Source organism: Trachypithecus francoisi, unplaced genomic scaffold (genome assembly GCF_009764315.1).
Source record: "Trachypithecus francoisi isolate TF-2019V2 unplaced genomic scaffold, Tfra_2.0 Lachesis_group3, whole genome shotgun sequence".
NCBI classification, from domain to species: Eukaryota; Metazoa; Chordata; class Mammalia; order Primates; family Cercopithecidae; genus Trachypithecus; species Trachypithecus francoisi.
Genome location: NW_022681468.1, coordinates 60,876,030 through 60,887,675, shown reverse-complemented (window position 1 = coordinate 60,887,675; position 11,646 = coordinate 60,876,030). Strand labels below are relative to the sequence as shown.

The 11,646-nt window shown below is 38.7% G+C and overlaps 1 non-coding gene across 1 annotated transcript; it reads right to left on the bottom strand.

Moving 5' to 3' along the window:
• Positions 1–9,789: 9,789 nt before the first annotated feature.
• Positions 9,790–9,889, bottom strand: LOC117071938. The gene has a single exon (XR_004432659.1). It is a non-coding gene; the product is annotated as a small nucleolar RNA U13 (small nucleolar RNA).
• Positions 9,890–11,646: the final 1,757 nt, after the last annotated feature.

Genomic DNA, 11,646 nt, shown 5'->3' with positions numbered 1-11,646 from the left:
ATTCTTTCTCCCCTTCTCCCCAGTGGTAATAGAGTACCCATGTTTTAGGTGGCATCATGACCTGCCACCTAGAAACTACATTTCCTAGGCTCCCTTGCAGATAGTTGGATTAGAAAGATCTTGCCAAAGGAATATGAGCTAAAGAGATATGCACAATATCTGGGACTTGCCCTAAAGTCTTGCTCTTTTTAACTGGGAAATTGACATCAAAAGCTTAAAGTAAAATTAAAAATAGGATGGCAGTAGTAGGATTCATAATGGAAGCAGGGAAATAAATGTTTTTTGTATTAGTCCATTTTCACACTGCTGATAAGGACATATCCAAGACTGGGCAATTTACAAAAGAAAGAAGTTTAATGGACTCACAGTTCCACATAGCTCGGGAGGCTTTACAATCATGGTGGAAGGTAAAAGGCACGTTTCAAATGGTGGCAGACAAGAGAGCTTGTGCAGGGAAACTCCCCTTTATAAAACCATCAGATCTCGTGAGACTTATTCAGTATCATGAGAACAGCACGGGAAAGACGTGACCCAATGATTCAATTGCCTACCACCAGGTTTCTCCCACAACAGATGGGAATTGTGGGAGCTACAATTCAAGATGAGATTTGGGTGGTGATATGGCCAAATCATATCAGTTATCATGTTACATAAATGGTATAAATAAATGGTACCATGTTACCAATAATTAAATGCAACCATGTTAACTTAGATGGAAAAACAAGACATGCCTGAAACTAAACACGTCAATGGCAGTGGGGGAAAGAGGTCAGATTTAAGAAATAATTATAATTAAGCCCAGGCGCAGTGGCTCACGCCTGTAATCCCAGCACTTTGGGAGTCTGAGGCGGGTGAATCACCTGAGCCAAGATGTCTCAGCACATATATCTAGCGGACCAGGTGGTGGTGCCATTCACCGAGATAGAGAATAGATAGAAAAAGGCAATTTTAAGGGATTGAGTAGAAATCTTGGTTAGTTACCACAACAAAGCTGATGCATCTGACACTGGAATAGAGCAAATTTTCCCTTCTTTGCAAAGAGAACACTGCCCTGAAAATACTTGGACTCGGGAAGGGGAACATCACACACTGGGGCCTATCATGGGGAGGGGGGAGGAGGGAGGGATTGCATTGGGGAGTTATACATGATATAAACGTTATGCACATGTACCCTAGAACTTAAAGTATAATAAAAATAAAAAAAATAAAAAATAAAAATAAATAAAAAAATAAAAAAAGACCTCATGTACCCCTTCTTTCACAGGTTGGAGGATCTCGTGCTTAAAATGAAAAGGCTATTCATTAACGGCAAAAACAGAGGCACCAGCCTCCAGGAAGAACATTAATTGTACAGTCACTGTCACAGTATGAGAGACTGTGCCTTCTGCATCCGAAAATACCTCTCCATGTGGGGACTCAAAATCCAGTATGACAGGTGGAGTAGAACCCAAAAGCACACACAACGGAACTGAGACATAAAAGGGAGGCATGAAAATGTTATGCCATGGAAGCTCCATGGAAGCTTGATTTCTATTACTCCAGAAAGAGTAACAGAAATCAAGGATCACTATATAAGATGATTAAACAGCCACTCATTATTTTCTCCCATTTGTATTAGAAAAGGGTGCTGATTTTCATGCTATTCACTGTCATCAATAAACTTCTCTCTTTTTCTTGTTTTCTATAACGAACTTGTGTTGCAAGTGTAATCACTGCCATTTGAATTAAAAATATGGCCACACCCTCAATGGAATTACCTGTGGGTGATGGTCACTGTGTGCAGTTGAATGGGAAAATGAGTTTGATAAACAGCTGGGCCTACTGGACCAGTGCCTGGTCTGTGACACTGCCATAGCCCAGCTGTATTTCTTTTTTTAATCTGTTCAGAGGAACCTATTAGTCCGAGTCCCACTTGGAAGTAGAAAACATCCTTCCTGTGGTTGAAGTAGATATAAGGGAAAATATTATGTAGAGTACGGCACCTGACAAGACAGACACCTTCAGAAAAGTTGCCTGCAACTTTCACGAGCATAAAACAAAACACAAGCACAGTTCCCAGCTTGGTGGGTGCAGGAAACTTGCATCACATCATCCCCTGGGTGTCTGAGTTTGCCAGAGCCCTAAGATTATCCAACAAGAAGCACCAAAATATATTAATTAAAAACACTAACTCTGGAGCCAGACAATCTGGTTCAAATTCCAATACTGCTACTCAGGCAAATTCCTTATGTTCTTTGTGCCTCAGTTTCCTAATCTTTACAAATGGAGATATAATAATCCACGAGACTCACAGTCTTCTGGGTTAAATGATTTAAAATGTAAAATGTAAAACAGAACACTCCCAGGTAGTGAGAGTTGTTTACGAATTCCTGTTACTGGAAAAGGAGATGGGGACCCGAAAGGCCCTGTTTAAAAATCAGCAGCAATACTGCCATCTAGAGTCCATCCTGAAGGGTTGTCATATCAACACACCATAGTCCAGGATCAGCTTCCTTCACCTGAAATCAACAATAGCAGTATAGATGTCCTAGGCGTGGTGCACAGTCTCCCACTAAGCTGAATAAACATTTTCCTTACCAAAAAGTTGCCTAGTTGGGGAATTTTTTTCTCTATATTCTGGCCAAGAGCAGCCACTCCTACAACTTCCATACCTGCCAGAAGGCTGCATCTCTTTTGGTCTGTTTAAAATTTTGAATTCTGGAACCTAAAACTTTTGGATACCTCAAGTTGTGGAGAACATAAAGCCTCACATTAAAATGTCTGGGATATGGGACTGAACCTAAACTCAGACATGGAGACATAAAGGGTTTCTCTACTGCCTGCTGAATTTGGGGCCACTATAGGTTTCTAAGATAATAAATGGTATCTGGGAATTCCTCGCAACACAGGGCTACAATTTGATCTCCCTGGTCATTAGCAAAGTCTAAAAAAGAGGCTCATGAATTGGACCTCTCTAATAACTTGTGCTGTCTGTGGGTTTGCTGTGAGCATATCTGCTGCCTCTACAAGCCGCATATCTAGATGACTTTGTGGCATGAGAGCTACTTTGTTTTCTGCTTTAAAAAGGTATTTTTTTTTCTTTTTTACAGGTAAAAGTGCATTTATTACTATAATTTTTCAAGGGCAAACAGATCCGTGGCACCATGGAAGCTACCTGTGGTCCTATGTCACACACTCCTCCTCCCCACTAAGTTTACTATATTTGATTTAATGTAATGCCTCAATCCACCCAAATTAAGGTTTCTAATCAAGGTGCTTTGGGGTTTCCCTCTCCTCCATCTTCCTCAGCAACAAATACATTGGGGAAACTTCAAGAAACACACCTTTAGTACGACAAAAGAGCATAAGATATGATCTGAAAAACAAGGGTTTTCAAGGAATTATCAACATAAACAAGGGAATTCTGATTATTAAACAAATATCTCCATTCCATTCAATCCTCCAAAACAATAATTCAATTCCTAGTCCTCAAAATGCTTATCCATAAAATCTGGAGACATAAAATGCAAAGCCTGCCACATGCCCCAAATCTTTTCATTGATTTTCCCTTCCAGACTTGACAATCTCAAACCATTATACACTCACCTTCTTGACTAATGAATAATAGAGTGTGAAAATTATACCATGTCACATGTCCTGCCTCACTAGAAATGGCTCCAGTACCTCACCGATGGGAAAGTAATTGTGTCCAAAATACATCCTTAAGTTAGTGAAGGCGTTCTCCAAAACTCAGATTAGCACCACACCCTGTACATAAACTGGGGCAAGGACCATGGGCACATGTCAGAGCCCACAAACAACTCCTTTGGTCATCACAGCTGGAACAGCATCTGCCAGTCTCCAAAGTCAGCTTGGTCCACACCCAAAATTTTGACTACAGTTTATTAATATATCTCACTCTACTAATTCCCCATCTATTGTTTCAAACACACACACATAACCCACAGAGGGAAAAACCTCTCCACTCCATTTAGGCAAGCAGAGAAAGTTTACCTCTTTTTTTTTTTTATTTTTGTCATACCATCACTACAAGTTGGTCCATACACAACACTCTCACCATAACCATTCTCTTTGTTAATACCTCTCAGGTCTCCCTTTTCCCACTTTATTCACTTTAGTTCTTGCATTAACAGAAACTATGCTTCATTTTTTTAAGGGAGTCAGAATGAATAATTCAGGAAATGTTCCAGGAACACAACTATCATAAAAATCAAGAATTATCTTTGAAGTTCTCCTCCAGAAAGAGTAGTAGCTAGAGAAGCAGTGTAGTATCATGGCGAACAGCAAGGACTGTGGAGTCACATTCATGGATTCAAATTTCAGCTCTGGCACTTACTAGCTGTTTGACTTTGGGAAAATTACCTAACTTCCTTATGGCTGTTTCTTCATCCATCACATGGGGATAATAATGAGACTGCATCATAGATTTTTTATGAGAATTATGAGTCTCAGTATACCTAAAGTGCCTAAAACAATGCCTGACACATAGAGAACACGATATAAGTGCTGGCCCATATTGTTGTTGCTGACAACCACTGTGTTATGTTGTCTCCTAAGGTAGAAAAGATAGGCTCTAGAGAAACAGACTTGGGTCTGAATCCTGACTCTGCCTCTCCCTAGCTGAACAGCCTCAGACAGCTTACTTATGAATATGATGACACCCACCTTGTAAGATTTTAATAGTATTAAACAAACAAACAAACAAAAAAGTATACACTCCTTAAAAACCGCTAGCAATTATTAGTATTAAAAAGTTTTCCCAAGGTATAAGAGAAAGAAGGGCTAAACTAAAGCAAATAAAAATTTAAAAACTGAAACTGAAACCCACACAGTTTCTAACTTTGCAATTGCTTAAACTAGGGAGCTAACACTTAGAAAGCTAGGGATGTAGGATAATGGGATAAGCAGTAATTAATGAAGTACAATGACAGCATTTCTAAAATCTCACCCTCTTCCCCCATTGCTTCTAAGTAAATCCAGACTATTCTCCTGTTCCAATATTCAAAATTGCCTGCTTATCACTATGCGCCAAGGAAAACGCAATTGTGAATCCCACATGGCAATTCTAATACAAAGGTCCTGATTCTCAAAATGAGCTTTTTAAAGTTATTCAGTCATTTAAAAAGTTTTACGTTGATAGCATAGTGTAAAACTAAGTTGGGTTATCTAAATCACCTCTTCAATTTTATAGATAATGTCATTGAGAGCAATAGAGGTTGAAAAACTTACCTAAAGTTATATGACTAATAAATAGTAGAACTAAAGTTAAATTAATACAGATTTCTAATTCCTAATTCACTGGTCTTTTACCTATGTATGGTGCTTGCTTCTTTCTGTCTCTTTTTTAATCATGTACCAGAAAGATGTTTCTCCTCTTTTATTGATTTATCTCTTTGGAATGTACGTGTCTCTGTATCCCTGGGAAGGTGAAACTAGCACATACAGAAAGTAGAATTAAATGCAGGAACACAGAAAGTGGCCATGCTTCATTAAGAGCAAATGGAGTAAACCTATGTGTAGCAGAGCAGCGATTTTGCCATAGCTATCTGATTTTCCATCTTACAGAATCTGTGTATTCCTTGCTCATGTCTCATTAAAAGTTGCTGCTGGTTTGCTGGGGTAATTTTAAAAGTTTGGAAGACGAGCTAAAGTTATTGTCCTACACATGAGGATTTAATTGCACTTGAGGTTCGTTGACCTATTTACTTTCCTCAAACATTTTGTGCCTATGATAATGAGAACTTGAAATAGACCCTAGTCAGTAGGAAAGACAGCATCATCTGCTTTTCAATTAAATTATCCAGCTCAACAATTTCTTATTTACACCAATGCTACAACCAGATGGAGGGGAGGACCTCTCACATCTATAGTTGACACTTTATTTTCTTTTCCAGATTCTAAGCTCTTACGATTTTCCTCATTTCAATCTGCTGGGGGAAAATGTTCATTTTCTTATTTGAGAGACATAATTTTCTAGTAGGGGTAAAATATAAAACCTTACTAAAGTAGACATCATTCTAAATGTTGTTTTTGAAACAAGCAACCTTAAACATTTCATTATGACTGCTTTTCAGAGCAACTGAAATGCCTAATATACACACTGCATTTTATCCATGCTATAAGCAAGGAAACAAAACTGTAAATGCAATGTTTTGTTTTCAAAATATACAGTTTAGAAACATGCATTTTTTTTTTTTTTTTTTTTTTGCTAACAGAGATAATGCATTTTTTCATTGTTAAATTAGTATAGGCCAGAGTGAGAACCAAATTCTCATAAAAGTCTTATCTTCGTAATGTTAATATTGTGGTACCTGCTAACCACCAGATGTGAGTGCCATAGCACCATCTTATTTAGATTAAGGGCTCCTTAACTGGCTTTCATGTTGTGGCTCAAAAATGAAGGTACATGCTAAGCAAAGAACTCTAAATTCCAGCCAAATAAAAAACCTATATCCTCTTATTTACTAAAAACTTGAACAAAAGGGAAATCAAAGAAAAAGAAGAATTTAGATAAAGGAGGACTCAAGAAAACACCTTTAGTGAGACTCACTTGAGAAGGCTTAATTTAGACTCAGATACTTTCTAGAACTTATTCTAGACTCCTCACAGGATGCTAAGAGACTCTGTGGTATCTCAGGAAGTATGACATCAACGAAAGCTCAAAGAAACTGCCCTTCCTATCCTCAGATAGAATGTTTAGGCCCATTCAAACAGACAAGAAGGAAGAGGCAGAACAATGTAGAACTGCTGGTATAACTTAGCTTCAGACTCTTAACTTCATAAAGGATCTCAGTGGGTCTGAAGACTCTCTAGATTTCTGAAGCCAATTCCATGACCAGTACAATCTTATTCCAAATCTCATGTGCCTCCAATATAGCATTTGGTGCTACAAGCTGCCCTATTTTAACAATAAATGATATAAACCCCACATCTTTGGGACATCAAGATGGCCTGCTTTTTCATTATTGACTGTTCTTTGAATGTTCAAGTCGTTGGGGCTCATTAGGAGGAACTCCAATTAATGTGTGCAATTAAAAGAAACCAGCTAGACAAGAGCAAACAAATTCTATGAAACCTCCATCTGATCAAAAGATAGACTTCACAATGGTTCCTCAATAGTCTATCCAGCAGCAGTCACCCAGGAGACATAACCCTCTTCATCCTATAATAATAGCAATAGGTTTAAAGGGCATCAGGCAAAAGTCTCCTAGCCCTCAATGAAGTCAAAATGTTGATGTCTTCCAGGGACTTCATCTCCTAATCTGAGACTGACTGACTATACATACACACACTGACTACATATACTGACTGTATATACATACTATACTGACATACACACTATACTCACTATACATACACACACTGACTATAACCAACTATATATGCACAAATACACACGCACATATATATTCATTATAACTTAGATATATAGAAAGATTTATGAAGTTGTATTAGATATTTATCATATTTTCCTGCCCTACATCAAATCCCTCTTATTCACATAATAGCAGTTGAGGATATCTTGGCTTTCCCCATTCTCAGTTCATATAAGTGGATTTACCCCTGGCTCTGAGCTTCCATATGCCTCAGGTCTTGTCCATTAGAGCATAACCCCTGATGACCAGAGGGATTTAATTTAGTAATGAACATACAACCCAAGCTACAGGGCCAAAGAAACTCAATCCCAGGGAAATTTAATTATAATCTTAGAAAAGAAATTTTTGCTTTTAAAAGTAGGGAAAGTGGTAATGGAGGAAAGTGGCTGGTTGACCTGCCTGAAATGAAGCTGATGCAGAAGGAAGGGGGAAAAAAAAAGCCGAGAGGTAAAGATAAACTAAACTTTGAGGACTTTGTTTTAGCCTTAAAATACAGCTCTGCCAGAAGACTGAACTATGCCTAGAATTTTCTATTATATGAGTCAGCAAACTCTTTTTTTTACCCTTTAAGTCACTTCATATTACATGCAATGAAGAGTCCTCACTACGTAATTTTATTAAACCCCTTTGGCTTCATTCAAGCCTTAATTTTCAGGTGAATCATAGTGCAAGCTTTTCGAAGAAAGCTAACTTTATTAATGAGTATCTTGCAAATGGGTACACACAGACATACACCTTAAGTGTGGGTAATTTGTCTTTCTTCCCAAGAAAGAAATGGAGTAATAAATATGAATATCAGTTAGAGAATTGGATTTTTTAATATCTTAAATTCAACCGAAAAGGTTACTTTGAAACAGATCTGAAAATTTTCAAAATTGTGTTAAAATTTTTGATATCAAGCCATAGAATATCTTTCTGATAATAATAAGGCATGTCTGAATTTTGGTAGAAAAACATAAAAAATCAGAAGACTATACATTAAACAATAACAGCTTTATTCAAAACATGTAAGACCTCCACAAGGGCTGTTTTGCTTTATAGTATGACAAGTGCTACCTTGTTGGCATTCCAAAGTGAATGGTGATGTGGAGAAAAGCAATCCTCCCCATTCTAAAAAGGAAAATATTTGCATCTACTCTAATAATTTTCTGTCAGGTTAAGAAAAAGGACTGTTCTCATTCTTTGTGTTCTCTCCAAAGCAGGCATAGAATATGTAGGAAATGAAAAAAAAAAATGTTTAGAAGAGCTCGTTTTCATGCACTACAGATTCTAACCTTGTCTCCAAGAGCCAAGGTTGATGCATCCCATGCCAAATTAAATCTAAGATGTATGCAGTAATGAAAAGGGTAGCGTTCCATGAAAAAATTCCACTTTTCTGTTAAAGTAGCTAGGGTTTATTAAATATGCAAAAATTACAATGTCAATATAACCGCACAAATTAGGGTTTTCTTTTTGAATGTTTAAGCACTGCACTGTAAAGAATGAAACAGCTGAAGACTTCACAGCTTGTTACCTGTATCTTTTTCTCAAAAAACCTGCACTAATAAATAGGCCATACACTTCCCAAAGATAAGGGATTGTTGTTCATATCCCAGTGAGCAGTTTACCGAATATATTTGAACAAATTGTCTTTGTTCAATGACCCTGACTAATTCTCCTGCTAGTTGGAGCAGTGTTACAAACCTTGGTACCCTGTGATTCATAAGCATTCATATTTTTGAGCCGGTATATCCTCTCCATGCAGCTCATCATTGAGCACAAAGATGTTTTATATTAGAATAACATGTACCTTATTTTTTAAAACTGAGATCTGCAAAGGCTTAAGGAAGCTGAGGCAACAATATAAAAGATCTGAAATAAATATGTATTTGAATACTGTACCAATAACTGATTTTTTTCTTCTTAAATAGCTTTACTTTTTCTGATGAGAATAGTAAATAAGTTTCAGTAGGAAAATGCAGAAAACACAGAAAAACATACAGATTAAAAATCACCTGTAATTCCTACAGGTGATTTTGAGAATTAATTTTGGAATTAATTCCAAAAATATTAAAACTCTAAAAACTTTAAATTCTTCCAAAACTTTTTAAATCTAGGGTGAAGAAATCTTTCCAGGCCTTTTTTTATTGTTCCTTTTTTTCTTCCAAATTTTATTTTAACTTCAGAAGTACATGTGCAGGATGTGCAGGTTTGGTACATAGGTTAATGTGCCATGGTGGTTTGCGGCACAGATCATCCCATCACCTAGGTACTATACCCAGCATCCATTAGCTCTTTTTCCTGATGCTCTCTCTCCTTCCAGCCCTGACCCTCCAACAGGTAAAATATGGAAATAAATAAAGACACTTTTTTGAAAATTGAGATTATATGCTAAATACTATTTTGTATTTTTTGAGGTTTTTTTTTTATTTCATGTCAGACAGGTAATGTGCAGACATGGTAACAGAGTTTGAAGGAGGCACATCTCACACATGAGCATGAAAATCCAATCATCATGCTTAGCATCCTTTGTTTTTTGTAGTACATGTATCATGAACATTTATTTACATCATTAATTATAAAACATGATCACTAACGACCTATAATAATTTACTGACCTTTTCATTTAAAAATATTTTTATTGGAAGCTGCCAGGGGACAAGGCGGATGTGCAGCTTCCACTTGGACAGAAAGAACAGTGTGTGGAGACTCACACCATGGACTTTTACTCCAGTAACCCCAGCAGGAGCATACTAGGAAGACTGAAAGAAATAACAGATCCTCGGAAAGAAACAGCAGGCCACTGCAAATCCTGCAAGACAGGCAAAAAACTGAGTTCACAAAGTGTGAAGGGGGAATATCTACCTCTAAACGCATCCCCACTGGGGAACCTGAAAATCCAGTTTACAGGAGAAGGATTTAACCTTACCTGGAGCTGTAATGGATTTAGTGTGAAATATAAAAGTAGAAGCAGCAGTGGAAAGAGTATGGTAAGCACTCCCACTCTCCAGCTTGAGCCCAGGGAAGCCATCCCTGACTATATCTCACAGGAGCCCTCAGGGAAGGCAGCCAACAGAATGTGAGAGGGGTCACAGGGTAAAAGAAGCTTCCAACTGATCTTTGTAATAATTTTGGCTAGGTGCAAACTCTTTTGAGCAGAATCCGGAGGTGAGGGGAACTGCTGCAGAAAGAAGAGGAGTCTAGCAGACAAGGTGGGCAGATGGGCAGGGGCATGGCCTGAAAGCCATGCTGCTTTCTCAGTGGAGAAACTTACAGCCTCGGGCTAGCTCTGAGTCCTACTCTGCAGGCTGCTTGGAGATAAGCTTGTGGCTGACCGGCCATGCCAATTGTATGAGAGCTGGGTGAGGCCTATTGCTACCAGCTTTCCCCCACTTCCCTGGTGACAGAGGCAGCCAAAATCTCTCCTCGTAATAACCCCGTTGGCCTGAGAATCACTCCCCATTCCTTGTAGTGGCCATGGCAAGCCCTGCCCAAGGAGAGTCTGCCTAACCCTGCCCCCAGCTGCTGAAACTTCTCTACTTGCCCTGGTAGATCACAAAAGACATAAACTCTTGAGAGCATTATGACCTTGCCTGTCACCTGAGAAACCCAAATTCTTATCCTCACAAACTTAGGGCAAGCTTATATTCCCCTTCTACTATCAAGCTAGTGCTCTCTCAAAAGCTCCACCTCCTGGCAGGAGGTCAACCAACTCAGGAACTCAGGACATTACTGCAACTCATGACAAAACACCCCTGTTCCATGGAAGGAGAAAACAACAGCTAATTTCACTGCCTGCAACATCCTGGGTAACCAGTGGTCCTAGTTTGTCCACTAGACAACTTCACTGATAGCATAACCAGCATTCAAGAAAACCAGCACACTATCTACACACATATCCACAACCAAGGACTCTCACAGAGTCTACTTTGTTCCCTTGCCACCTCCACCAGAGCAGGTGCTGGTATCCATGGCTGGAAGACCTGAAGACAGATCACATCATAGGACTCTTTGCAGACATTCCCCAGCACCAGCCCAGAGCCTGGTAGCCCCACTGGATGGTTATACCCAGAAGAACAATAACAATCACTGCAGTCTGGCTTGCAGGAAGTCCCATCCTCAGGGGCCAGTGTACCATATCAAGGGATCACTCCATAACACAAAAGAATCTGAACAGCAGCCTTTGAGTTCCAGGTTATTCCACTGAAACAGTCTGCCCAAATAAGACGAAATCAGAAAAATAATTCTGATCTGACAAAACAAGGCTATATAACACCCCCATAAAACCACA